The 26,660-nt window shown below is 35.9% G+C and overlaps 1 protein-coding gene across 4 annotated transcripts in view; it reads right to left on the bottom strand.

Annotated features, from left to right (window-relative positions):
- LOC150105170 (uncharacterized) overlaps window positions 1-26,660 on the bottom strand; it is a 127,401-nt gene that overhangs the window by 75,308 nt on the left and 25,433 nt on the right. Inside the window, exon 1 of one of the 4 annotated variants that reach the window (XM_090396185.1) lies at window positions 24,532-24,656. The exons of the other annotated variants lie outside the window; for them this stretch is intronic. The gene's annotated coding sequence lies outside the window, so the exon portion shown is untranslated. Of the gene's footprint in view, window positions 1-24,531; window positions 24,657-26,660 lie in introns of those variants that run through there. 4 annotated transcript variants of the gene reach the window in all.

Raw genomic sequence — 26,660 nt, 5'->3', positions numbered from 1 at the left:
CTGGACAGAGGGACGAATTCCCGATGATTGGAGTAGAGCTCTCATAGTACCCATATATAAAAAGGGAAATAAAACTGAATGTGAGAATTACAGAGGTATTTCCCTACTGAGTGTTCCTGGCAAGATCTATGCAAGTATACTTGAGAAACGGTTGAGAAGAATTGTGGAGGAAAAGCTTGGTGAAGAACAAGCTGGATTCAGGCCAAATAGAGGCTGTCAGGATCAGATCTTCACTTTACGACAAATAGTCGAGAAAGCATGGGAATATAACAAAGATCTGTATTTAAGTTTTGTCGATTTGGAAAAGGCATATGACAAGGTGCCAAGAGAGAAGCTATTCAATATGCTGCAGTTATATGGTGTCAATGGGGCATTATATCAAGCAAAACTTAGTCTTTATTTGAGTTGTGAGTCAGCAGTTAGAATTGAAGGAAGTACAGGAAGATGGTTTAATGTTAAATCTGGTGTGAGACAAGGATGTACATTATCCCCACTGTTATTCATTATCTATATGGATCACATTATGAAGGAATGTGGTATTAAACCTGATATCAAAATTGGAGATGTTAATGTCAGCTCTTTGCTTTATGCGGATGATGTTATACTTCTAAATAAATCCGCTACAAGTCTGCAAGATTCTCTGACTAAATTGAATAGCTGTTGTAATAGATATGGTATGAAGGTCAGCAGTAAAAAGACAAAGACAATGAAAATAGGCAGAATCATTGAAAATGTCAACTGTGTTGTGAATGGAGAACCTGTGGAACAAGTAAATCATTTCAGCTACTTAGGCACAATTTTTACTGAAGATGGTAAACTAAATATAGAAATAGACAACAGAATCAGCAAAGCTGGTATCGTGGGAAGTCAATTGATTAAATTCATATGGAATAAGAAAGAAATTAGTCGGAACACTAAATTAGCTGTATACAAGACTGTGTTCAAACCAATTTTAACTTATGGATCTGAGAGCTGGGTCAGAAGTAAAACACTTGACCAAAGACTAGAGACCGCAGATATGAGAGTCCTGAGAAAGATTAGAGGCGTGAACAGATGGCATCAATGGCAATATCATATTAAAAATGAGGATATTAGGAAAGAACTTGACATTGTCAGCATCCAGGAATGCGTTAGCAGAGCTAATCTCAGATGGTATGGTCACTTAAATAGAATGGGAGAGGAAAGATTAGCAAAACAAGTGTTCTCTGCCAGGTTGGCAGGAAAACGACCCAGAGGAAGACCAAGATATAGGTGGATTGATACGGTACAAAGTGCCTTAGACGATAAAAATATAAGATCTGATAATGTTGGAGTCTTGACAAGTAACAGACTGATTTGGAGGAAAATTGTAGATAGGAAGTTAGTAATGATGTAATTTTTTCATGTAGTACTGTCATATCCTGTACACCCCTTGAGGGTACATGGCAGGAATTTGATGATGATGATGATGATGATTTTCTTACCATTCTCAGTGGGACTAGATAATCTAGTGAATTTTGATGATATCAAAATTCCTGTCTTCTAACCCAGAAGAATGATCCAGAATCTGACCAATAATGCATCCAAAACTTAAAACAATTCCTGATTGTAGAGAAGAGGATAATCTGCATAATAGGTGACTCTCTTTCTCAGACATCCTCTAGTAATTCAGCAAAGGTTGGTCGATTGGTAGAGCCTCTGCTACTAATGGCTCACACAAACAGTTAAGCAAGTTTGAGCACGGTTAGTAGTTGGAAGGGATTCAATCATTAGATGTTGTTGGCACACTCTCCCTCGATGAGTCTTTGGACTCCCTGGAGGTGTCACATAATAATAATATATTAATAATGGACTCACATCAATTTAAATGTAATTTTAATTTATTTGTAAAATTTTCAGCTAAGTTTCATAGCCAATGTCAATACAATTATAGGAAAACACAAAAAACAAAACAATTCAATTGAAACTGCATTAATATTATCAACAAATCAATAAACATAACAGTCTCTTGGATGAAGTTCATTCTTGGGATGAAGAAACAGTAAAAAGTTATTATTAATATCCGACTTCCATGGAGTCAGAGACTCATCGTGGGAGGTAAACACTATTGCACACAATACTCATCCAATCATGCCTTAAAATGATTCTATGTGTCTACATTTGCAATACACTCAGGCAATGCATTCTGCTCAACAACCACTCTCCATGCAAGATTGTATGGCCTTCCTAAAAAAATGTGCCATTAAGACCTATTGTGAGCTGCATAGGATGTCTGACATAAACTTTCAAAATACGTATCTAATCTCTTCAGAAAGAAGATTTGCATTTACAGGAAACTCTGCTTCTTTCATAAAAATTTCAATAGATTTTCAGAATAAAATTTCAGGATTATCTTTACAACTTACAGATCTTCTAGTAATTTTTGATGTAGTCTCATCTTCATAAATATCATTCTGACAGATACAACTGAATTAATTCATAATGACTTTCCTCCTGATATTGTAAAATTATTTGACTGTCATTAATTCAGGATACTTTAGCTGCTAGACCAAACTGTATATTCAGATAGAGCAAAAAGCTATAGGATCTCCCCTTTCACAACTCTAGTTAATTATTTTATGGAACATTTCAAACAACATATTATTATTATTAAACAAGACTCATCTAGGAGGTCCTTTTATCTCACACACATCTCATCATACCGTGTCTTAAACACATTCAAACTCCTTGCAGACACCACACTCTCAGGCAAGGCATTCCAATCACTCACTCACAACTCTGCATGAAAAAAACCTGCCTCTCACTCCCCTATTCACACCCTCTTTATACGGTTTCCAGGGATGACCTCTGGTTCTCCCACTATTCTCCGTAGAACTTCTCCACCATTGATCCTATAACAACCCCTTACCAACTTATAGGTCTCTATCATATCTCCCCTCTTCTTTCTCTCCACTAGACTCTGCAAATTACATATTTCCAATCTTTCCTCATACTCGACATTCCAGAGGCCAGAAACTAACTTAGTCAATCGCCTTTGGACCCTTTCCAACATCTCTTCATCCTTCTGAAAACCAGGTGACCAAATCTGGGCACAATAGTCCATGTGTGGCCTAATCAAAGCCTTATACAATGGAACAAGAATCTCCCTACTTCTACACGTCAGTGTCCTCCACATCATTCCCAAAAGTCTTTGTGTTGTCTTCACAATTTTGGCGATGTGTACCCTAAATTTTAGATCCTTATCCACTGTCACCCTCAGATCTCTTATTTCCTCTACTTCCAACAATACATTCTCACCAAGCATAAATTCTGCATCCCATCTTTGTTTTCCAAATTTTAAAACCTTACATTTTGCAACAGTGAACTCACATCCCCATTTGCTTGCCCAATCACTCAATTTATTCATGTTTATTGCATGTTTTTTCACCTAAACCATCAATTTGGTACAGATATATTGATGACATATTTGCTTATGGAACTTCTCCTTCTCTGATCGTCATGATTTCTTGAAAAAATTAATCCAATAAACCCCAAAATCAAATTTACCTTGGAACTAGAAGATAACAATTGTATTACTTTCTGGATGTTGTTATTCTACATCAACCAAATGGTAGTGTACAGTTCTCAATATACCGAAAACCAATTCATACTGGTAAATGCATTCATTTTAACTCACATCACAACAATTGTCAGAAATATGGTATATTATTATTATTATTATTCCCGACACCTCCAAGGAGTCCGAATACTCATCCCGGGAGGATACCTACAACTGTTTCAACCACCACACCGAACCTCTACTACGAATCAACGCCATTTACCACCCACCACCACCATAACTGGTATTCTATGTCTGTAAATTGCGTGTGTTCTGAAGGGCCGATTTGTCTGTATGCGGGATGAAAAACCCGAGTTTCCGGGAGAAAAACCCTGCTACCTCCGTATGAGATCGGCTAACTCACCTTCAACTGAAATCGTCCAGATAAAGATTCCTCCCATCGCAACGAGAATCGAACTTAGGCCTATTCCAATCGAAGGGTGCAATGTATAATCAAATCTTTAGTTGGCAGAGCTCACAAAGTATGTTCTACAGATTATCTTCTAAATAAAGAGCTGCCTTTATCTCTAATGGGTTATAATACTGATAAAATAATCAATAATTATAGCCATCGCCTTAACCTGCCTCAAGAAGAAATTACCACAATTTGTATTCCATATGTTAAAGGACTTCTTCAAGCTGTCATGCTTACCTGGCATGTATCCAACAGATTGGAAGCAAATTTTTGTCCAGCCTGTTCCGAAAAAAGGAGATAAGTCAGGAATCAAATTATTGTGCTATTGCTCTAACCTTAATTCTCTCAGAAATAATGGAAAAGGTCATCAACGGTTAACTGTTTCACTACTTGGGTGCTCACCAATTAATTATTACCAATATCGATTCTGCCATTCTCATTCCACAGCAGATCTGTTAGTCAACCTTACCTATCTTTGAACACAGGCCATGAAAAAGTTTGGAGAAACTTGAATGGTTGCTCTTGATATTTCCAAGGCATTTAATTGAGTGTGGCACTGTGGCCTTCTTACCAGCCATCTTATGGTATTACTTCTTTCCCTTGAATGGATTGCCAGCCATTCAAGGGAAATATCAAGGGGCAGTCTTTCATTGTAAGTCATGCTGGATGGTTTCCTTTCATCAGATTTTTGAATGAATGAGTATATCCCAAGGATATGTGAAAGCGCAAATCCCTGGGATATACCACCCTTTCTCCTATACATCAATGATTTTCTCTCTATCTCTCTCCATCCAATCACATTCACAGCTTAGCTGATTACAATACTCTCCACTTCTCTTTTTCATTTTCAAAACATTCTAATGCTTAGGTCATTCATGTTTCAAGATCCTTTATAACTAATGCCTTAAACAGTGAATCTCCTTGTCATTTTAAAGTAGGGTGAGAATAACCTGTTGAATTTTTATGACACCAAACTGCAATGTTGTCTCATTTCCCAGAAGAAAGGCCATGCCTTACTCTCCCTTACTTCTGACAATATTCTTTTTGACAACCATGATCAGTCCTCTCTTCTTGGGTTAACTTTCACATCTGACCTATTCTAGCACAAGCACATCAGGTTCATAGCCTGTTGTGCTTGTGAACCTACAAAAAAGCTTGGTATTCTTTTTCATTCAAAATAGTACTTCTCCTCTGCTCAATTTCCAACACTTTATAAAGCTCAAATATGACTGATCTTAGAATACTATTCCCATATTTGGGGTGGTATACTTAACACTTCTCTCAGAATGTATTCAGAAGAGAGCAATTTGCTTAACTGATGATCTCTCTCTCCCTCTTTCTGACTCCCTCCAGTCATTTTCACATAGATGTTCCATTGCTGCATTATATCTCTTCTGTAGGTATTTCCATGGATGCCACACTTAACTGGCCATTATCATCCCTTTACTTTCCTCTAATCATGTATGATATGAATGCAAGCAGCTGCTGGTCAAAAGCCATATACGGTTCAGTTTCAGATTTATCGAGCCAACTTCTCATTCACCTTACTTAAAGTGTTATATATTACCCAAGGTTATATATAACACTTTATATATAACCTTGGGTAAAAGTAAGAGGCTAGAAAATGGCTTATGGAAAATAGTTTTTGGCAGGAGGCCAGAAAGTACTGTATTGCTTCTTTGAGTGGTAATGCCAGTTTCCTGCTTTTGGTGCTTTCAAAAATCAGTTTTGGATGTGCTGACAATTTATTTACTTGCACTTTGATAAACAAGAAGTGGAAGTTTTATTTTACAATATACTTGATTCTTTTCTTGAAGTCTTGGCACACTTCTTGGAGAATTTATATAATGACAATTTAAAGTGAAATAGAAAGTAGATGTCTGTATAACTAGAACTGAAATAATTCTGATAGATTCAGTACAAATCATTAGTAGACCGAAAAAAATAATCTAACCAAGAAAAGGAAGCACAGAAATCACAAAGATCATTCCATTTGGCATTCTTATAATACTAGACAAGAGAGAATGTATGAGCATTGCCCCATAGCATAGGAAATCAATGCTACGATGCGATTTGAATTACAAAAAGGATAATTAACATCCACAATACTTAAAGTCCACTGGTGAAGATGAAATTGTGTATTTTCAGAGTGGCCAGGATTATTATTACAGGCAGCTCCAAGGAGTCCTTAGACTCATCGTGAAGAAACCCTGGCACCCACATCTAGACTACTGTGCCCAGTAGTCTAGATGGGATCTTATCAAGGCTTGATACAGAGGAACAATACCCTGTTTGTCTCTGCTCGTTAAAGTGTTTTTCAGCAACCAAGTGATTTGATGAGCTGATTTTGCCACTTTTGCGATGTGTTCCCTAAACTTCAACTCCCTATCCACCAACACTCCCAAATCCCTGGCCTCGTCAATCTCCCGGAGTAAAGTTCCACCAATGTGATATACTGCTGCTAATTTTTTCACCCCAAAATGCAAAACCTTACATTGTTCCACATTAAACTGACATCCATTCTCCTTAGCCCAGTCCTCCAAACTATCCAAATCATCCTGCAAAATTTTGACATCCTGAGCATTCACTATTGCTCTACCTAACTTTGCATCATCCGCAAACAGATGCACAGTTCCTCTCAGATCCTTTCCTATAGCATTAATGAACAAATTAAACAGTTATATGGTAGGCATATAACTTGTGCGAGATCTCACACAAGTTATATTGATCTATTTCTAATTTATTGATCTATTACTAATGATCTCGCACAGTAATTTGTGCGAGATCATTAGTAATAGCAAAAGCTTCAAAATTTCTACACTAAGCAACAAACCTGAAAGAGGAAAACTAATTAGATTTGTAAACATTAAAATTATCAAGAAAGATGACCTCTTTATTAGGAAAGTCAAGATTTAAAGCAAAAAAACAGGAAGTTCAGAATGGTTAGTAGTAATGGGAGAAATACAAACAAATGAATCTGTCAGAATGAATTAGAGAGGTTTTCTGAAAAAGAAGACCAAAATGAAGAGAGAGAGAGAGAGAGAGAGATTCATAAATAGTTGGACACTCAGACATGAGGTGCCAAAGCAAACATATATATACAAATGCCACATTTCAGACTCTCCCCAACCCCTGCAAAAAAAAAAAAAAAAAAAAAAAAAAAAAAATCAATGAATGTGTAACTGGGAAAAGTGAGATGAGCAAGGCTGAAAAATAGTCGAGTTCTGAAAAGCAGATATGGTTTAGTTGATTGAAAATGGAAATGGACATGACTGAGAATAAAAATAAAGCCCAAAAATATCTGTAAAGTGAATCCATAAGTGTTCAGAAAGTTTACTCCCCCCCCCCTTCCCTTTACATGTAATCTATTTCTCTTTTATTGACTTTATAAGGTTTTTTTTTTTAAAGTATGCTGAAACTGGGAGGAACACTGACTACTTTAACAAGATATATACATGAAGAACTTCTCTACAAATTATAGCCTCAGCAGCACCACTTGCCTACTATTCATACCTTCCCTCTAGACACACCTAGCAGAGCAATGACAGCAAGATTAACAACATATCTGAAAGCCAGAAGCATTAAGATTATGTTCAGCATGAGTAAGTAGTTCATCTGCAGAATAGCAATTTTAAAGCAGTACCCTGAAAAGAAAAAAAACTGGGTCTTTCTATGATATTTACAATAACTCTGCAAATATCACTTATGTTGCATCATCAACTAGCTGGCTGGCTAAGTAGACACAGTGTTTCCATTCATCAACCAACAAGTTGTAGTTGTGTGGCTGTGGTTGTTCAATCCTACTATGGTAGAGATGTTTGAGAATATTCAGGGAGCAGGAGGAGGAGAAAAAAACAAACATTCTGCTTGAAATCTGAAAGCAGCTTTAAAAAGTTTCATTTTTGATCTCTAGAGCAGGAGACCTGAATTACCTCATCCATAGCCCATTTGTGGCATTAAACATGCTATAGATTTACAACCTGTCATGTAAACAGGATTAACATAAACACTTTAAAATCACTATTTTCCAGTATTAAATCACACACAAAGAAGTCAAAAAGTAATGTTTTAATTCAACTAGTTTCTTGGAAAAAATTGTTTCATTTCATCAGAAAATAGAATAAATTAAAAAACTACAAGCAAATTAATAACAGTTAACATTTCTAGTGAAGAATTTTTGAAAACATTAAAACAATAGAAAGCGTGCATTCACTGTTATGTTGGCTGCTGGTTCATGGGTTGCTATATACAAGAAGATACAAGTGTGTCATGATGGATTAAGGAAGACCAGACTTGATATAAAATCATTCCTTGTTTTTTGTTACACTGTAGAGGATCTTTCATCATTTCAGCTGATTCTTTGAATGCTCTTGAATAAAAACAGTAATCAGTGTGGGACATTTCAGTTTGTTGCCATTCTACTAGATGTTTAGTATCTGTTGTATATGCTGTCAGCCCTGATTCGTGCTTTCTATCATTCTCAAAGTCCTTGATGTGTGTGTGTGTGTGTGTGTTCCGAATGTGCACTTTCCATTGTTTAAATATTTTCAAATATCCTTCACTAGAAATGTTAACTGTTATTAAGTTTGTTCACAATCAAGAAAGGGGTAAGAGCTAGGTTTTTCTCTCACAGAGCAGTGAGTGAGTGAATAGTTTGTCTTTAGAGGTAGTGAGTGCATCTAGTGTGAATGAATTTAAGAGACAGTATGACAGCTGGTTTGGGTGGTTTATAGCCACTCTCAATGAGTCCTAGACTCCCGTTTGGTCTCAGATAATAATATTATTATTTTGCTTGTATTTTTTAAAATTTATTTGTGCTCTTTCCTGATGAAGTGAAACAAAGTTTTATCCTGAAACTAGTAAATTAAAACAGTTTCTTTCTTTCTGACTTCTTTGTGTGTGTGTAGTTTAATACCAGAAAATAGTGATTCTATGTCCTTTCTCCATAGAAGCTTACATAACAAGATAAAAAATACTGGAAGAAATGGGTTAAAAGTAAATCTGACCTTTGCTTTGGTATTGTCCAAGCACTAGCAAAGTTCACTGAAGTGGTTTATTATTATTATTTTATTCACATAATTGATACACAGTCAAAACAAGAACAACAATTTGACTGGTGATAGAACAATTCAGATTCTACCCAAGAATCTAAGAATAGTCTGTCAGATAGAGTCGTAAAATATGGACTGTACCAAGTAATGCTGTTTTTTGAGGTCATATGGGGGTCACTTCATTGATGTTTAATTGCTGTAAATAGTGGAATAGCCTCTTTGAAGTTGCACCAAGTGCACCAATAACTATTGAGATGACTTTGGTGTGTTTAAGCCACAGCCGACCAACTTCGATTGGCAGATCTTGATATTTAGTAATTTTTTCCACTTCTTTGTTGTTAATGTCGTTATCACTGGGTACTGCGATATCAACAATCCAAACCTGTCAATGTTTGATAATTGTGATGTCAGGTCTATTGTGTTAAATGCCAGTCAGTTTGTATTGTAAAGTCTCAGAAAATTTTTCTTGTTTCGTTTTCCAATACTGTCTCTATTTTATGCTGCCACCAGTTATCAGAAGTAGGAAAGCCATATTTTTTGCATACATGCCAATGAATTATTTTGGTCACTTGATCATGGCAGTATTTATAGTCAGTTTGAGCTATCCTGCTGCAGCCACTGATTAGATGTTCTACAGTCTCATCTTTCTGATCGCATAATCTGCATTTGTTGTCATTATTGATGTGCAAAATTTTTGTTTCCATTGCATTAGTTTGTAATGCCTGTTCTTGAGCTGCTAGAATAAATCCTTCTGTTTCTTTTTTAACATATCCATATTGTAGCCATTGCCACATCTTGTTCACATCAATTTTGTCCTCAGTATCTCAAAGAAATTGGCCATGTAAGGGTTTATTTTTCCAGCGCACATATCGGTTATTTTGTTGTTCCTTTTTGTAATTGCTTGAAGTACTGGCTCAAAGCTATTGTTGAGCCAGTACTTTTTGTTGAGTATAGGTTCAACCGGTTATGTGACACACACTCCCTGGAGGTGTCACATAACCGGTTGAACCTACAAAGGAGAATAAGTGGACAGGGTCTGCTGCAAGTGAGACAGACTGTAACTTCTTAAACTAATTTCTTCTTCTACAGTCTGTCTCACTTGCAGCAGACCCTGTCCACTTATTCTCCTTTGTAGGTTCAACCGGTTATGTGACACCTCCAGGGAGTCCAAAGACTCATTGAGGGAGGGCACCTACTCTACAACTCTCCATCTCTACCACTTCATGTTTGCAATAAGCAAAGTATCGTTGATGAAACTTATTTTCATTCTTTCTATACTTTGGAATATTTCAACAGTATACATCTGCTGAAAACTCACCTAAACAACTGATATGTCTCAATCCTCTATCCAACAAAGTCTGGATTACATTTCCTGACAATATCTGTATACTGTATTACTGTATTGGTAGGTTTGAATTACTGTGACCTATCCTCTCTCTCTCTCTCTCTCTCTCTCTCTCTCTCTCGGATTTCCTTATTTCCTGTAAAATTCAGTTGACAAAATCTGCATCAAGGCAATATGCTTGTGGTAATTCACCACTCTTGTAAAGTATCTCCTGAACTTTAATTCCATATCAACAATCATTTAAAGATCCACTGCCTTCTTTACTTCCTGAAATTATAGTTTCACCAATACTGGTGCTCAGTCTTCCATTCCTAAATTCCAAAGTATAAGACTTTTGCTTTTAGATATTAAACTAGTATCTCTATTTAGTTACACCTTGATAGACTATTCATATGGCATGTAAGGATTTCTGGATTAGATCTGTCACTGACAACTCTTCTCCCAACTTTGTATTATATACAAACTGACTATCACCTTTCCTCAAAACTTTCTGTGCATCATTGATATATTAAACACCAATTGTCCAAGAAAAGCGGCTTCTAGTACTGTATCTGCTATCCTCTCCACTTAGATATATATACAGAGTAGCATATTAAATCCTGACCATCCCTTGAGGGTGCATAACAGGAAACTGATGATGGATGTTAAGTGTCTGTTTTTCTATCAGAGATAGCTAGCCCCCAATCTACTCCATTAAACAATTATCCAAAGCAATTTGCATTAATTTAAATACCAATCTGACACACCACAATTATGAAAACCTTTATGAAATCTTGAATATTAATAGTGTGTGTGTGTGTATATTTTACAACGTGACACCTACAAGGAGGGCACTCTACTCTACTCTGTTACATACATCTATCATCTATATATATATAATTACAACATGACACCAACAAGGAGTCCAAAGACTCATTGCAGGAGGACAGTACTTTTATCTGCTATATACATCTGACCATCTCCCCTACTACTTAATTCTCCAACTACACACAACAACACTACTACAATTAACACCATCTACTGCCCATCACCACCAACAACAGTATTTTTTTTGTTCGTAAATTGCATGTGTTCTCATAGCTGATTTTCCTGCACCCAGGATGAAAAATCCAAGTTTCCAGCAGAAAAAAGCCAGTCTCGTTGCTCTGCATGAGACTGGCTAACTCACCTTCAATTGAAAAAGCCCATATAAAAATTCCCCTTGTCAAAATGAGAATGGAACTTAGGTCTTTTCCAATTGAAGGACACAACATTCTGCTGTTCTTTCAACTGCACTATGGAGGTGTTCATATCTGTGTGTGTCTCCCACCAACAAAAGGTTTTTATAAAGCCATAGGACATTTGTACAAAGGGTATGCTAAGGATTTATTTTAATTAATTCATTTTTAAAATTTTTTTGTAAATCTCAGAACTCTAATAATCAGGGTAGGGTCTCAAGCAAAGCAATGAAATTCATCTCCCACCTAAATAATCATAAACATTCATGCCCATGCTTGAATCTGAACCTGCAGCCAGTTGGTTGGAGAATAGATATTCCCACTCCACTGTGACAATCAGCCTGGATTATGCTATTCTTTTATCTATTATTGCTATATTATTATTGTGGTATGTGTATGCACCAAGAAAGGCTAAATATAAATGTCAGAGAAATTTGGTCTTATGTGGTCTAAGTATTACCAAAAAGTAAAGAAATGAGGAAGGTTTTTTTGTTGTTTGTTTGAAAGTAAAAAACAGGAATATATTTTGTATTTGTCAGCAATGAAGTTCACCAGTGTCCTCACTACATTGATAAAGAACATTGAAATAGATTACTGGTTATGGATTGCATCTATTTATATATATATATATATATATATATATATATAAATAGATGCAATATATATCATCATCAAATTCCTGCCATATACCCTCAAGGGGCATACAGGATATGATAGTGCTACATGAAAAATTTACATCATTACTAACTTCCTATCTACAATTTTCCTCCAAATCAGTCTGTTACTTGTCAAGACTCCGACATTATCAGATCTTATATTTCTATCTTCTAAGGCACTTTTTACTGTATCAATCCACCTATATCTTGTCTTCCTCTGGGTCGCTTTCCTGCCAACCAGGCAGAGAACACTTGTTTTGCTAATCTTTCCTCGCCCATTCTGTTTAAGTGATCATACCACTTGAGATTAGCTCTGCTAATGCATTCTTGGATGCTGACAATGTACAGTTCTTTCCTAATATCCTCATTTTTAATATGATATTGCCATTGATGCCATCTGTTCATGCCCCTAACCTTTCTCAGGTTTCTCATATCTGCAGTCTCTAGTCTTTGGGCAAGGTGTTTCACTTCTGACCCAGCTCTCAGATCCATAAGTTAAAACTAGTTTAAACACTGTCTTGTATTCAGCTAATTTAGTGTTTTTTGGCTAATTATTTCTCTCTTATTTTATATAAATTTTTTCAGTTGACTTCCTACCATACCAGCTTTGTTGATTCTATTGTCTACTTCCATATTTAACTTACCACCTTCACTAAAAATCGTGCCTAAGTAGCTGAAATATTTTACTTGTTCTATAAGTTCTCCATTCACAATGCAGTTGATATTTTCAATGTTTCTGCCTGGTTTCATTGTCTTTTCGATGCTGATCTTCATACCATATCTATTACAACTGTTATTCAATTTAGTCAGGGAATCTTGCAGACTTGTAGCGGATTTACTCAGAAGTATAACATCATCAGCATAAAGCAAAGAGCTGAGATTAACACCACCAATTTTGATATCAAGTTTAATACCACTTTCCTTCATAATGTGATCCATATAGATAATGAATAAGAGAGAGGATATGTACATCCTTGTTTGACACCACACTTAACATTAAACCATCTTCCTGTACTTCCTTCAATTCTGACTACTGACTTACAACTGAAATAAAGACTAAGTATTGCTTGATATAATGCCCCATTGACATTAGCAATATTATTACTATTACTAGTAATAATATTACTATTAGTAATATTATCTACTGGTTGTAAAATTACATTGGGAGCAACAACAAGTCTATATATATATATATATATATATATATATATATATATATACACACACACAGGGTGTTCGGGATAAATTTGACATATTTATAATTAATTATATTTTTCCGTAAGTTACATGTATTAACACACACTTCTCTTCATTTAAAAGTTTGGACCCTTCTTCATTCATATACAAGATGTCAGAAAGGATGGATAGCTGGAACCCACCTGAATCATGGAAGAGAATAACTTGTATCATGATGATTCGTGCCCGCCATCAAAATAAGGATATTACGACTGCTGCCCAATGCTCCCTGAATACAGTAAAAACAATCAGGCATGAACTAGAGACTTGCAATGGTGACTACGAGGATGTAGCAAGAAGAAAGATCCCTAGCAGACGATCTGATTGCGTTCGTACAGCAGAATTCCTCGCAAATCTGCAGGAACAGGTGTTGAAGAACCCTGGCATTGGAATTCGGGCTTTGTTCATGGAGTTGCTAACTGTAGTCAAGCCCTGGATAACAAGGGTAGCCAATGGTAGGCCGTATGTATGGCAGCAGGATTCGGCCCCTTGCCACACCTCTGGGAAAAGTCAAAAATGGTTGTCTGAAAATTTCTACGACTTCACCAGTCCAAATGTTTGGCCTCCAAACTCCCCAGACCTTAACCCCATGGATTATTTTGTATGGGGCGCAGTTGAAAAAGACACCAATCGCACTTCCAGTAATACAAAAGCCCAGTTAATGGATAAAATTAAAACAGTTTTTGCGGCCCTTCCCAGGGAGACTGTAGCATCAGCTTGTTCGAGGTTCCGAAGCAGAATTGAAGCTGTGATCGATGCTAATGGTGGTTATTTTGAGTAAATCTTGTTGATAGTATTGTAATTAACTCTGCCTGTAATGTTTTTTTGTCAATTCATTAAATTTAATAGATACAAAGAAGATTTTCTTTTTCCTTACGAAACTGTCAAATTTATCCCGAACACCCTGTATATATATTAACACCATCATCATACATACACATTCCAACCAGTTGGTATGGAATGGTTTCCAACACTGGCTGAAGGTTGCCTAGAGTTCTGACATATGCTGGATACTACGTGTTAGATGGGCTGAATGTGTGTCATCCAGATTCTTAGAATTTTCATGCCACCATTATGGATATTTAGGTGGTTTATCAGAATTTTGCAGGCTTCCTTAAATTTTCTTTCATACCAGGTTGGGAACTTTTCCAGTCAATTTGGTGTAAGGTGTTGAGAGCGTGATCTGAGAGGTTTCCTTCACCAAAATGGTTTTATTTAATCTGTCTTATGTGTTCTTTCTTAAGTATAGGGATTGCATGTCCTGTTTCACTAATGTACGGTAAGTTACAGGTGCAGTGGATGCAATAAACTCCAGGATGTGCTAATGGAAGGACAGGATCCTTAGAGGAGTTGAATATGTTTTTAAGTTTAGTAGGTGGTTTAAAGGTGGCATTGAGGTTATAATGGTGTAGGATTCTGTTGATTTTTTCCAATAACCCTTTAATGTATGGGATGGCTATGGTTTTACTGTAGTCTAGATTCATTTTGTTGATGTTTTATGAAGTATTTTATTGATAGTATTTTTGCTATAGCCATTATTTATATATGACTGCACAGAGAAAGCAATGCTTAGAGAGCAAATCCAAACAGTCTACCAAAACCTAGCACAGAGAAAGCAATGCTTAGAGAGCAAATCCAAACAGTCTACCAAAACCTAACTCAAAATTTGGTTTAAAAATTGCAATCTGAACTATCAAGCTATACAAATCCATATATTCTACAAGTACTTGAAAGAATTACTGACAATTCGGCCGAATATATCCTGTTAAATAATAAAGAAAAATTCAAGGCCAAATTTCACATTTTGAAACAACGGCGAAACATGGCTGCCAATCATACAAATCCAACCAATCAGGAGATCTCCTCCCCAGTAAACAACAAACAAGGAAGACAAGGAGCCACCAACCACCTGCAAGCAAGAACCATGTGATCAACTTATCAAGTCACACCATAAATAGCAGCCAACTTGCGCTACTTGAAAAAGACCTTAACTACGCAATAGCACCTAAAAAGGTCAATAAATTGGATTTTATTTACCACATAGAAAGAGGTATTAGGTCCCTTCCCAACAATATAGCCGATAAAATACGATTAGAAACCAGCAATGTTCTGAACAATAAGAAAACCACCATACATAACAATCTTACAAAAACGGAACTAGCAGCGATAAAGTCATTGAAAGCCAACCAAGACATCATTATAACGAAATCGGATAAAGGCAATGCCACTGTCGTCTTTCACAGGTCAACATCCATCCATCAGATGAATCAACTAGAATCTGATAACAGCACCTATCAGCTGGTAAACTATGACCCAACAAACAGGATAAAGAATAAAACAGAGAAACTACTTAAGTCCGTCACTTCAAGGCCATCAGACACGGTTAAAAAACTTATACCCCACCACGCCCACTCACCCAGAATATATGGCATCCCGAAATTACTCAAACAAAATGTGCCACTTCCACCTATCGTGGAAGGAATAGATAGCCCTAATTACCACTTAGCCAAGAAATTAGCGTCAACACTCAAGGAGTTGGAAGGTCATTTCCCCTCCTACATAAAGAACACACAACACTTTATAAACAAAATTAAAAACATAACACTCGACAAAGACGACTTATTAGTCAGTTTCAACGTTTCTGCCCTTTTCACAAATGTCCCAATCAATGACACAATCCTTCTGCTACGGAACAAATTTCCACCCGACATTACGGCCCTCTTTGCCCACGTACTACAGTCTGGTTACTTTGTTTGGCAAAATAAATTTTACCTACAAAAAGATGGTACAGACATGGGCTCGCCACTATTCCTCCCCTCCCCCAATCGCTAACTTCTATATGGAAACTTTTGAACAAAGTGCTCTTGATTGCACCACTCTAAAACCTACAGTGTGTCTTAGATATGTTGTTGACGATGTGTTCGTTATCTGGCCGCATGGGCGACAAGCGCTAAACACATTCCTTAGCCACCTAAACAAACAACATGAACGCACACAATTTACCATCGAAATTGAAAATCAGAACTCGCTCCCTTTCCTAGATACACTGGTCACGTCTTCCTTCAGGCAGTCTATCCTTCATGGCCTACCACAAACCAACACACATTGGCCAATACATACACGCTAATTCATACCACCACCCATCACAAAACATTAACATCCTTAAAAATAGAACTATAACAATTTGCTCCAACCAGCAAGCTCTGAAACAGGAACTAAAAATCATCAGCGACACATTCATAAATAATGGCTATAACAAAAATACTATCAATAAAATACTTCATAAAACATCAACAAAATGAATCTAGACTACAGTAAAACCACAGTCATCCCATACATTAAAGGGTTATCAGAAAAAATCAACAGAATCCTACACCATTATAACCTCAATGCCACCTTTAAACCACCTACTAAACTTGAAAACATATTCGACTCCTCTAAGGATCCTCTCCTTCCATTAGCACATCCTGGAGTTTATTGCATCCACTGCACCTGTAACTTACCGTACATTGGTGAAACAGGACATACAATCCCTATACATAAGAACAAACACATAAGACAGATTAAATATAACCATTTTGGTGAAGCAGGCCTCCCAGATCACGCTCTCAACATCTTACACCAAATTGACTGGAAAAGTACCAGCTCTGTACACCATACTAAAACCTGGAATGAAATAAAATTTAAGGAAAGCTGCAAAATTCTGATAAACCACACAAATATCAACAATAATGGCATCATGAAAATTCTAAGAATCTGGATGGCACACATTCAGCCCACCTAACATGTAGTATCCAGCATATATCAGGACTCTAGGCAACCTTCAGCCAGTGTTGGAAACCATTCCATACCAACTGGTTGGAATGTATATGTATGATGATGGTGTTAATATATATATATATATATATATATATATATATATATATATATACACACACACACACACACACACACACACACACACACACAGACTTGTTGTTGCTCCCAATGTAATTTTACAACCAGTAGATAATGTTACTAATAGGACTCTAGCATTGATGTGTATATATACATCAATGCTATAAAAAAAAATATATATATATATATATACATATATTTTTTTTTTCCACCAGAGGTCAAGCCAATAACTGTTGTAACGGTTGGTCAGTAACTTTAACAAACCATGTAGATTGTAGTGTAGCTTGTTTTTTGTATATAGCGCATATGCTCCAGAAGATGACCTTGATATAAAAGTCTAAACGTCGAAAGTGGATCATAGTTTATATTAAACTAAAGTTTTACTCAAACACAGTAGCTGTCTCCATAATTTTCTAAAATGTATTGAAGTAGAAAAAGCCATCAAAGGTTTGAAATGTGGAACGGCAGCAGGAGTAGATGATATTCGACTAGAAATGCTGAAGTATGGTGGTATAAAAGTCTTACAGTGGCTGCACTGCATAGTTCAGAAGGTGAGGACAAAGGGATGAATTACCAATGACTGGTGTAGAGCTCTCATAGTACCCATATATAAAAAGGGAAATAAAACTGAATGTGAGAATTACAGAGGTATTTCCTTACTGAGTGATTCTGGTAAGATTTATGCTAGTATACTTGAGAAACGGCTAAGAAGAATTGTGGAAGAAAAGCTTGGTGAAGAACAAGCTGGATTCAGGCCAAACAGAGGCTGTCAGGATCAGATCTTCACTTTGCGACAAATAGTCGAGAAAGCATGGGAATATAACAAAGATCTGTATTTAAGTTTTGTTGATTTGGAAAAGGCATATGACAAGGTGCCAAGAGAGAAGCTATTCAATATGCTACAGTTATAGTCAATGGGGCATTATATCAAGCAATACTTAGTCTTTGTTTGAGTTGTAAGTCGGCAGTTAGAATTGAAGGAAGAACAGGGAGATGGTTTAATGTTAAATCTGGTGTGAGACAAGGATGTACATTATCCCCTCTGTTATTCATTATCTATATGGATCGCATCATGAAGGAAAGTGGTATTAAACATGATATCAAAATTGGAAATGTTAATGTCAGCTCTTTGCTTTATGCGGATGATGTCATACTTCTAAATAAATCCGATACAAGTCTGCAAGATTCCCTGACTAAATTGAATAGCTGTTGTGATAGATATGGTATGAAGGTCTGCAATAAAAAGACAAAGAAAATAGGCAGAATCATTGAAAATGTCAACTGCGTTGTGAATGGAGAACCTGTGGAACAAGTAAAACATTTCAGCTACTTAGGCATGATTTTTAGTGAAGATGGTAAATTAAATATGGAAATAGACAACAGAATCAACAAAGCTGGTATGGTAGGAAGTCAATTGAACAAATTTATATGGAATAAGAGAGAAATTAGTCAGAACACTAAATTAGCTGTATACAAGACAGTGTTCAAACCAGTTTTAACTTATGGATTTGAGAGCTGGGTTAGAAGTAAAACATTTGATCAAAGACTAGAGACCACAGATATGAGAGTCCTGAGAAAGATTAGATGGCATCAATTGCAATATCATACTAAAAATATGATATTGCTATAAATATGATATAAAAATGCCATAGTTGTCATGTTATAGTCTAACCAAGTGAAAAATAAACTTTCAACATCTTTCTCTCAATCCAGAGTAATTTAATAAAAACAGTGGTACACCTTTTGGCAGCTCCTATAGGTAAAGATGACCTCGCTATTGCTTCTGCCTGGTATCTACACCTCTGGGCCTGGCTCCCACTGAAGAGACCTCAATAAAGGTCGAAACTAGTCTGGGTAGTGGCCAATCCCTTAATGCATAACATTATACATATCCGCAAGGAGATGTGTTTTGCATTATAGGAGATACAGGGATAGGAGTGTTGTTAGCTTGGTCCACCTTCGCTACGAGTTGCCTGGTGTTGTACTATCTTACCCCAGTAAGGTAGTACAACACCATGTTCAGTCCTGAAAATATTTTCAGGACTGAACACGGTGTTGTACTACTTTGGCGCAAAGTTTGTTTGCTCACACTTAGATAAAGGATTAAACTAAATTTATTATAGTCTAATCAAGTGAAAAATAAACTTTCAACATTTTTCTCCAAATCATCCACGGTAATTTAATAAAAACGGTGGCACACTTTTGGCAACTCCTATAGGTAAAGATGATCTCGCTATTGCTTCTGCCTGGTAACTACACCTCTGGACCTAGCTCCCACAGAAGAGACCTCAATAAAGGTCGAAATTATTCTGGGTAGTGGCCAATCCCTTAATGCATAACATTATACATATCCGCAAGGAGATGTGTTTTGCATTATGGGAGATACTGGGATAGGAGTGTTGTTAGCTTGGTCCACCTTTGCTACGAGTTGCCTGGTGTTGTGCTATCTTACCCCAGTAAGGTAGTACAACACTGTGTTCAGTCCTGAAGATATTTTCAGGTGCAAACTTTGTTTACTCACACTTGGATAAAATATTAAACTAAATTTATTCTCAACTGATATAACCACAACAAAGAATATATCTTAAAACCCTTTAACCTCCATGTTTCATCAAATTGTAATAACTGGTTCTTTTTCTTTTAAGTATATAAGAAGATGTGAGATGTTTTGAAGAAATTCGAAGACACAGAGGTTGGGGCCATCGTCAAGTTTTTTGTGCTTCAAGAAAAGTCTGCAACTGAGATTCACCAAACTTTGTGTGAGACTTTAAGTGACTGTGCTCCAGCATATCCAGCAGTTGCCAGATGGGTGACCAAGTTTAAAATTGGCATCCTGAGACAACAAATGCCACCCCCCCCCCAGGTGGAAGATCTTCCCCAGGCCAGGAAGATCTTCCACAGCGATCACACCTGAAAACATCAACAGTACATGCAATGATCCTTGATGATAGACAAATAGCAACCAAAAACATTGCAAAGACTCTGGGGGATATCCAGGAAATGAGTTGGGATAATTATCCACTAACATCTGGACATGCAGAAGCTCTCAGCGAAGTGGGTCCCCAAATGTTTGAATGCTGACCAGAAGAGAGAGAACGTGTGCCATCATCTGAATGGACTCTGGATCATTTTGAGAAATTAGGTGCAAATGTTTTGGCTTAAATTGTGACTATTGATAAAACGTGGCTTATCACTATGACCCAGAGACCAAACAACAGTCAGTGGAGTGGAGAAACAAAGGTTCTCCATGGCCAAAGAAGTTCCAAACCCAAAAGTCAGCAAGGAAGGTTCTTGCCATTGTCTTTGGGGATATGGATGGTGTAATCCTAACCAAGTATCTGAAATAAGGTGAAACTGTTACAGCAGCAGTTTATTCAACAGCTCCAAAGGAACTGAAGGAAAAACGCTGTGAGCAGAGGCGTGTTGCTTTTGCAGGACAATGCAGCTGCTACACTGTTCATGAAACCCATTAGACAATACACAACTTGGGCTTTCAATGTTTGCCTCACCCACCCTATTCTCCAGTCCTGGCCCCATTTGACCATTTCCTATTCCCAAATTTAAAGAAACACTTGAAAGGAACAAAATGTACCACAGATGATGAAGTCATATCTGCAGCTGAGGAGTGGTTTGTGCAACAAGGGAAAGACTCAGAGGATTGCAAATGATGCAGCAGCAATGTAACAAGTATATAATACTTCATGGGGAATATGTAGAATAATGTGCAAGTTGCATGGTTCTACCTCAATTCCTTCATGGTGATTACCACAACTTTTCAGCATACCTTGTACGTCTGGCATATTCACATCACTTCTATAGAATCCTCGGCTTCCAGAAAATTGGATATCCTCTTTCAACTCACAACATTACTTTTTATCTGTGCAATTGCTAACTTATATATATCTGTATAAATCCCAAATCCATTCAACCTTGAAATACTGTTCTCACATTGGGGATGGTACACAGAAAACCTCTCTAAAAATTCTTAATGCTGTTTATAAGAGAGCATTAAGCTGATTAATGATTCCTCGCTCAGACTCTTCAGCTTCTGTTGCACACGCAGTCAATTTTTGCACTAGTTTTCTTCTATGGATATTTCCATGGGCATTGTTCAACAAAACTAGAATCCATTATGCCCACATTCTCCCATTTCTGCTAAATTTGATCAACAACTACCCAACTTCCTTTTACAGTTGAACTGCTAACTCACTGAACTAGCTACTCCCATCTTTCATTCCATCCACCTCAGTTCTCCATGAAGTACTTCATTTAAAAAAAAAAAAAAAAAGACTACAATGTAATGATATTCCTCTCTAAGAGGAATATCAACCAATTACTTTGCTCTTGATCCCATCCTACACATGGCATTTATTTCCTATAGGCCTTATAACTCTATGCAGGAGTCAAAAAAAAATTACTACCATGCAAATTCTCCAAGTTAAATTCAATGTAACAAGACACGGACATTTCAAATTTAAACCTGAAGTCTGTTATGTCACTAATGTATATTAATCAAGTGACTGGTTTGTCAGTCTGAGGATGCAAAACCCTGCTGGCTTCATATGAGAGTGGCTAATTCACTTTCTTCAATCTGGATCAGTTACCAGTGAAAAAGGTCTCTCCCAGTTTTCTCCATTCTGTTCACTAACCATGAAAAAATCCCTTATAAAAATTCTTAAGGCCAGAAAAGGAAAAGTGCACAAAAATAGCTGAAATTAACAAAGAAGAAATCTAAACTGCAAAAAATATACCCACTCACACACAAACCAAAACATAAAAATAACACTATCATGCACAAAAAAAAAAATCAATGTAAAAAATAAATATAATAAAATATACTTAAAATTTATAATTTCTCAAGTCAAAATTAATAGGACAGACAGAGGACTTAAAGCAATGAATGTAGATTCAAGGGCGAGCCAGTGGCACAATGGTAACGTGCCCGACTCCAGATCGGAAGGTCACATGCTTGAGTCATGTCCGGCTCAGGAGTGGTGATAATTTTTAAGTGCTTCCATAGCGTAACTGGAAGAAGAACATTATGTTGCACCCTTCGATTGGATAAGGCCTAAGTTTGATTCTCATTGTGATGAGAGGATTCTTCATACGAGTTTTTTTCAATTAAAGGTGAGTTAGCTGATCTCATATGGAAGTAGCAGGGTTTATTCTCCTGGAAACTCTAGTTTTTTCATCCTGCATACAGACAAATTGGCCTTGAGAACATATGCAATTTACAGACAAAAATACTAGTACTGGGCAGTAGATGGTGCTGGTGTAAGTGATGATGGTAGTCACAGTTCACTGTAGTTGGTGGATTAAGTGGTGGAGACAGAGAGTTGTAGGGGACCTCCCTCAATGAGTCTTTGGACTCCTTGGAGATGTCACATAATAATAATAACAATAAAGATAATTTTAAACTGATAAGAGAAGCATTACAAAAACTGGAAATCCTTTCCTCAAAGTTGCTGAAATTTTACTCAGATTAATTTTTATTATATCTGACACTGCAATTCTCATGATGAAACTTGAAGATGAAAACAAATTCTGACACACATAACTTTATTTTCTGATGAGTCATCACTGTCATAAGCACACTTTTTTTATTATTATTATATTAATTTAATGGAAACAAGGCCTATACAATGGAATTGGATTAAATGGACATAAAACACAAGATAATTAACACAAAAGGTAGCAAAATTTCATTTATGTTTAGCTATAAACAATGTTTTTTTTTTTGTTTGTTTTCCAATCAGATACACAATTATAAGCTTTTCTTGATTAGCCATTTTATATTCTTCAAATAGTGTTGCACACCCCCCACCACCAGTGATATCACATTTTGTGTAACTGCAATTCTCACTGTCAATGTAAGGGTAATGCCAAAATTATGAAGCTCCTGTCTATATATTTTCTGTTAAGTTATGGTTGCCACAAAATTTATTATTATTAGATAAATGTTAATCCAATCCACAAGATTTGAGAACACAGTAAGTTAGTACCATTATGGACCATATCATATTCTGAATTATTGGTCTCTATATCTCTATAGTAAAAAGCCTGATGATTTTTAAAAATTAATAATATTTTTTTCTGTTTAAAAATGAGTTAAAGAGTGCTCCGAATGTTCAGTACATGAATGGTCTGCATTCTTAATGATTGCACTTCCATATCTCAACTGGTAATCAAAATTCCTTTTGAATGGAAACACTTAAGTTTGAATCCTGCTGAAGACATAAAAAAACCTTTATACGGACTTCAAGATTAGTTGCCAGTTTCATACAGACATTGGAGGATTTTTTACTCAGTAACTCAAGTTTTTCTTTTCACAAAACAGACAAACTGGCCAGAGAACACAAGCAATTAACAGACAAAAATATGTTTGCAAGGTATATTTAGTGTGGAGTACCAGTATGAGGTAGATTAGCAAATAATGCACAGCTGCCTCCAATGATAAGTCCTGGACTTCACAAAGGTGCTGTATAATAATTTATCTTATTCTCAGGAAAATAATTCTTTGAGTTGCTGCATTTCACTTATTCAGCATCAAACTATATTCAATGAAATTATTGAAATCTGAAACATCTTTGCTCTTCAACTATAACAGTAACATGACTGATGCTCCATTGTTTCCGATTTCATAATACAATTCAACCACATATCCATATTCACTTACTGACATACCAAAATATCAATTAATTCCTCTTTAAAATAAAAAAAAATAGATAAATAAAAATAAAAATCATGCACTGGTAATTAAGCATCCATGAAGGATGCAGTTCTGCTGAGAAAGGAAAAGACAGTGTACTCATACTTAAATAAATGCAACTGTAATGCAACAGTTTAAAATTAAGGGATAACATATGACTGCATAAAAATTATTTCATTCCATATGAAAAAAAATGCTTTTTTAAATTGCAGCTCTTTTCTATATATATATAAATAAATAACCCACTATTTATATCATTTCATACAGACTGTTATGGTGAGTAAGAAAAAAAAAAAAAATGAGGACCTAATGTGCCATCTTCACAAAATAAATCATCTCTGGCAAACCACCAATTATAAAGAGATAAAATGAATGTAGATAATGTGACTTATCTCTAATAATACATATCTAAAAACAACTTTCAGTACTTTCTGTTTTTTGTTAATTGGACATTGCCAAAACAGTGAGATCATCATCTATATGCTTCATAATCAAATAGTGTTGCATCATCGTTGCTACTTCAGCATGAGTCCTGTGATTCCATGGAGGTCCTGAATAATAATATATCACAGCTGTACTATAAAGTTACAAAATTGTATTAATTCTCTGATATAGTCACTAAAATATTTTTTATTACATCAATATAATTACATATGTAAGCCATGATCAAAACAGACTTTCATTATTATTATTATTAACAGTATTCAAAAATTTCATGGATTTAATATTGTTAAGTCAGTGACTAGAATTTTCATAAAATGCATTTATGGATGTCAGAAGGCATGCCTTGCCAACTTTATTCAGTAACTCAGCTAATAATAAATACTTAAATCTGTCAGTAAGGAATTTAAGAAGGTGTATAACCAAAACTTAGTGAAATACATACCGACTCTTAATGAATACGTCTGACAGAACATCTAATAAAATAATCTCCTAAAACAAGTCTGATTCTATGGAAGTTTGTAAACAGTAATATTATTACTTTTGTTTCTTTTTAAGAACTTTTTATGTTTTAAAAAAACTGCATTTTAATTATGTTAATTGGTTATCATAAATAAATGTCCCTTAAGTTTCTAACCATGCTCTAACAGTTAGATATTATATTATGAAACAATGATAAAAAAAAAAATAAATTTCATTGTCCAGTGTGAGACCACTTCTGCACTTAAAAATCCTTCGCCTACCCACAAATACTGATAACATACTATAGATTTGCAGCCTTTCATGGGTGGGAAACACACACAGGCATGCACACAAACAAAATCAATTATATTTTATGTTCTTCAAGAGATGTCTGCCATTAGCAGTTTCTTTAATTCACACAAGAAAATAAATATTATTACTTATTTCCTTGTGTTTTTCATGTGAATTATATTTTATAGTTATTGAATTTTGTATACAGGAGTGCAAGTAGCCTTAGGAGCTGACTGGAATAATGCATCTTGCAGTTTCAAGAAATGAACACAAAAACTCAGGAATAAAATTAGACTTTTTTTATATATATATATATATATTCACCCTACAGACAAAAAGTTGTAAAACGTATAGCACATCAGTACCATATGTGGTGCCATGTGTGAACAAGTAGTTAGGAAAAAAAGAAGCAACCTACTGATATTTTTCTTGAGCGACTGAAGATTATAGTCCTTAGAGTGCCCAATAAGAAAAAGATGTTCCAAAGGGAAGAGGTTTCATTGAATGAAAGAGCAGGACAAGAAGTTTATTTCATATGTTTGAAGCCGCTGGCAAATAACTACTGATCAATGATTGCCATATTTTTACATACTGAGAGGAAAACAGAGGAATGAACAAAACCATTTCAGCAAAGCAGCTATTTATCAACAGAATATCAACAGAACGGCATGGGGCAGAAAGAGAAACACTTTGTCAAAGCAGCTGGCCTAGTTGGCCAAATGGTTAGCATATCCACTATCCAATCCCTTTCGTGATTGTCTTTAAGTAGTAAAGATGAGTTTTGTTGCCTAGCATGAGACAACTGTCCTGCTTAAGTGGAGGCCTGAAGTGGCTTAAAAAAAGTTCTATATTTGTTCTCTAGAGTGTGGTTTCCAGATTATGTAAAAAAAAAAAAAAAATAGATGAAAATAGAAAAATCCTCCCCCCCCCCCCTCTGTGGGTGGGAGTCATATAAAAAAAAGCAATAAGAGTAGGTTAGAAGAAAAATCATCAATTAGATGGAATGCTCTTCACTTGACTTAATCAAAAAATTTTAGATGTTTGGTGCATCATCCCGAATGTCAGAACAGTATTCTAAATCTGAGCAAACTGGAATTTGTACAGGTTCAGCAGCTATGCAGGTAAGAAGCACTGCTTTCTCTGCAACAAAAGGGGCATAAATTTATTAAAGGCTGAAGAGCCCACTAATGTCATGCGTTTGTGAGGCACATCAATCACAGAAAGATATCTGATCTTGTCTGGAAATCTGGATATTATCAAAAGTAAGGGGAAATGAAGTGAGAGCTTTTTTGCAAGAAGAAAGACAGTCACTCTTGACATATTCAGACTAAATGCTCTGAATATGTGAAGACTGACCACTTGA

The sequence above is a fragment of the Typopeltis vanoorti genome, chromosome 7, assembly GCF_054136105.1.
Source record: "Typopeltis vanoorti isolate ZY-2024b chromosome 7, IOZ_Tvanoo_1.0, whole genome shotgun sequence".
Classification (NCBI taxonomy): domain Eukaryota; kingdom Metazoa; phylum Arthropoda; class Arachnida; order Uropygi; family Thelyphonidae; genus Typopeltis; species Typopeltis vanoorti.
Note: the sequence above shows the minus strand (reverse complement) of the source record. Positions and strands in the feature narration are given on the sequence as shown.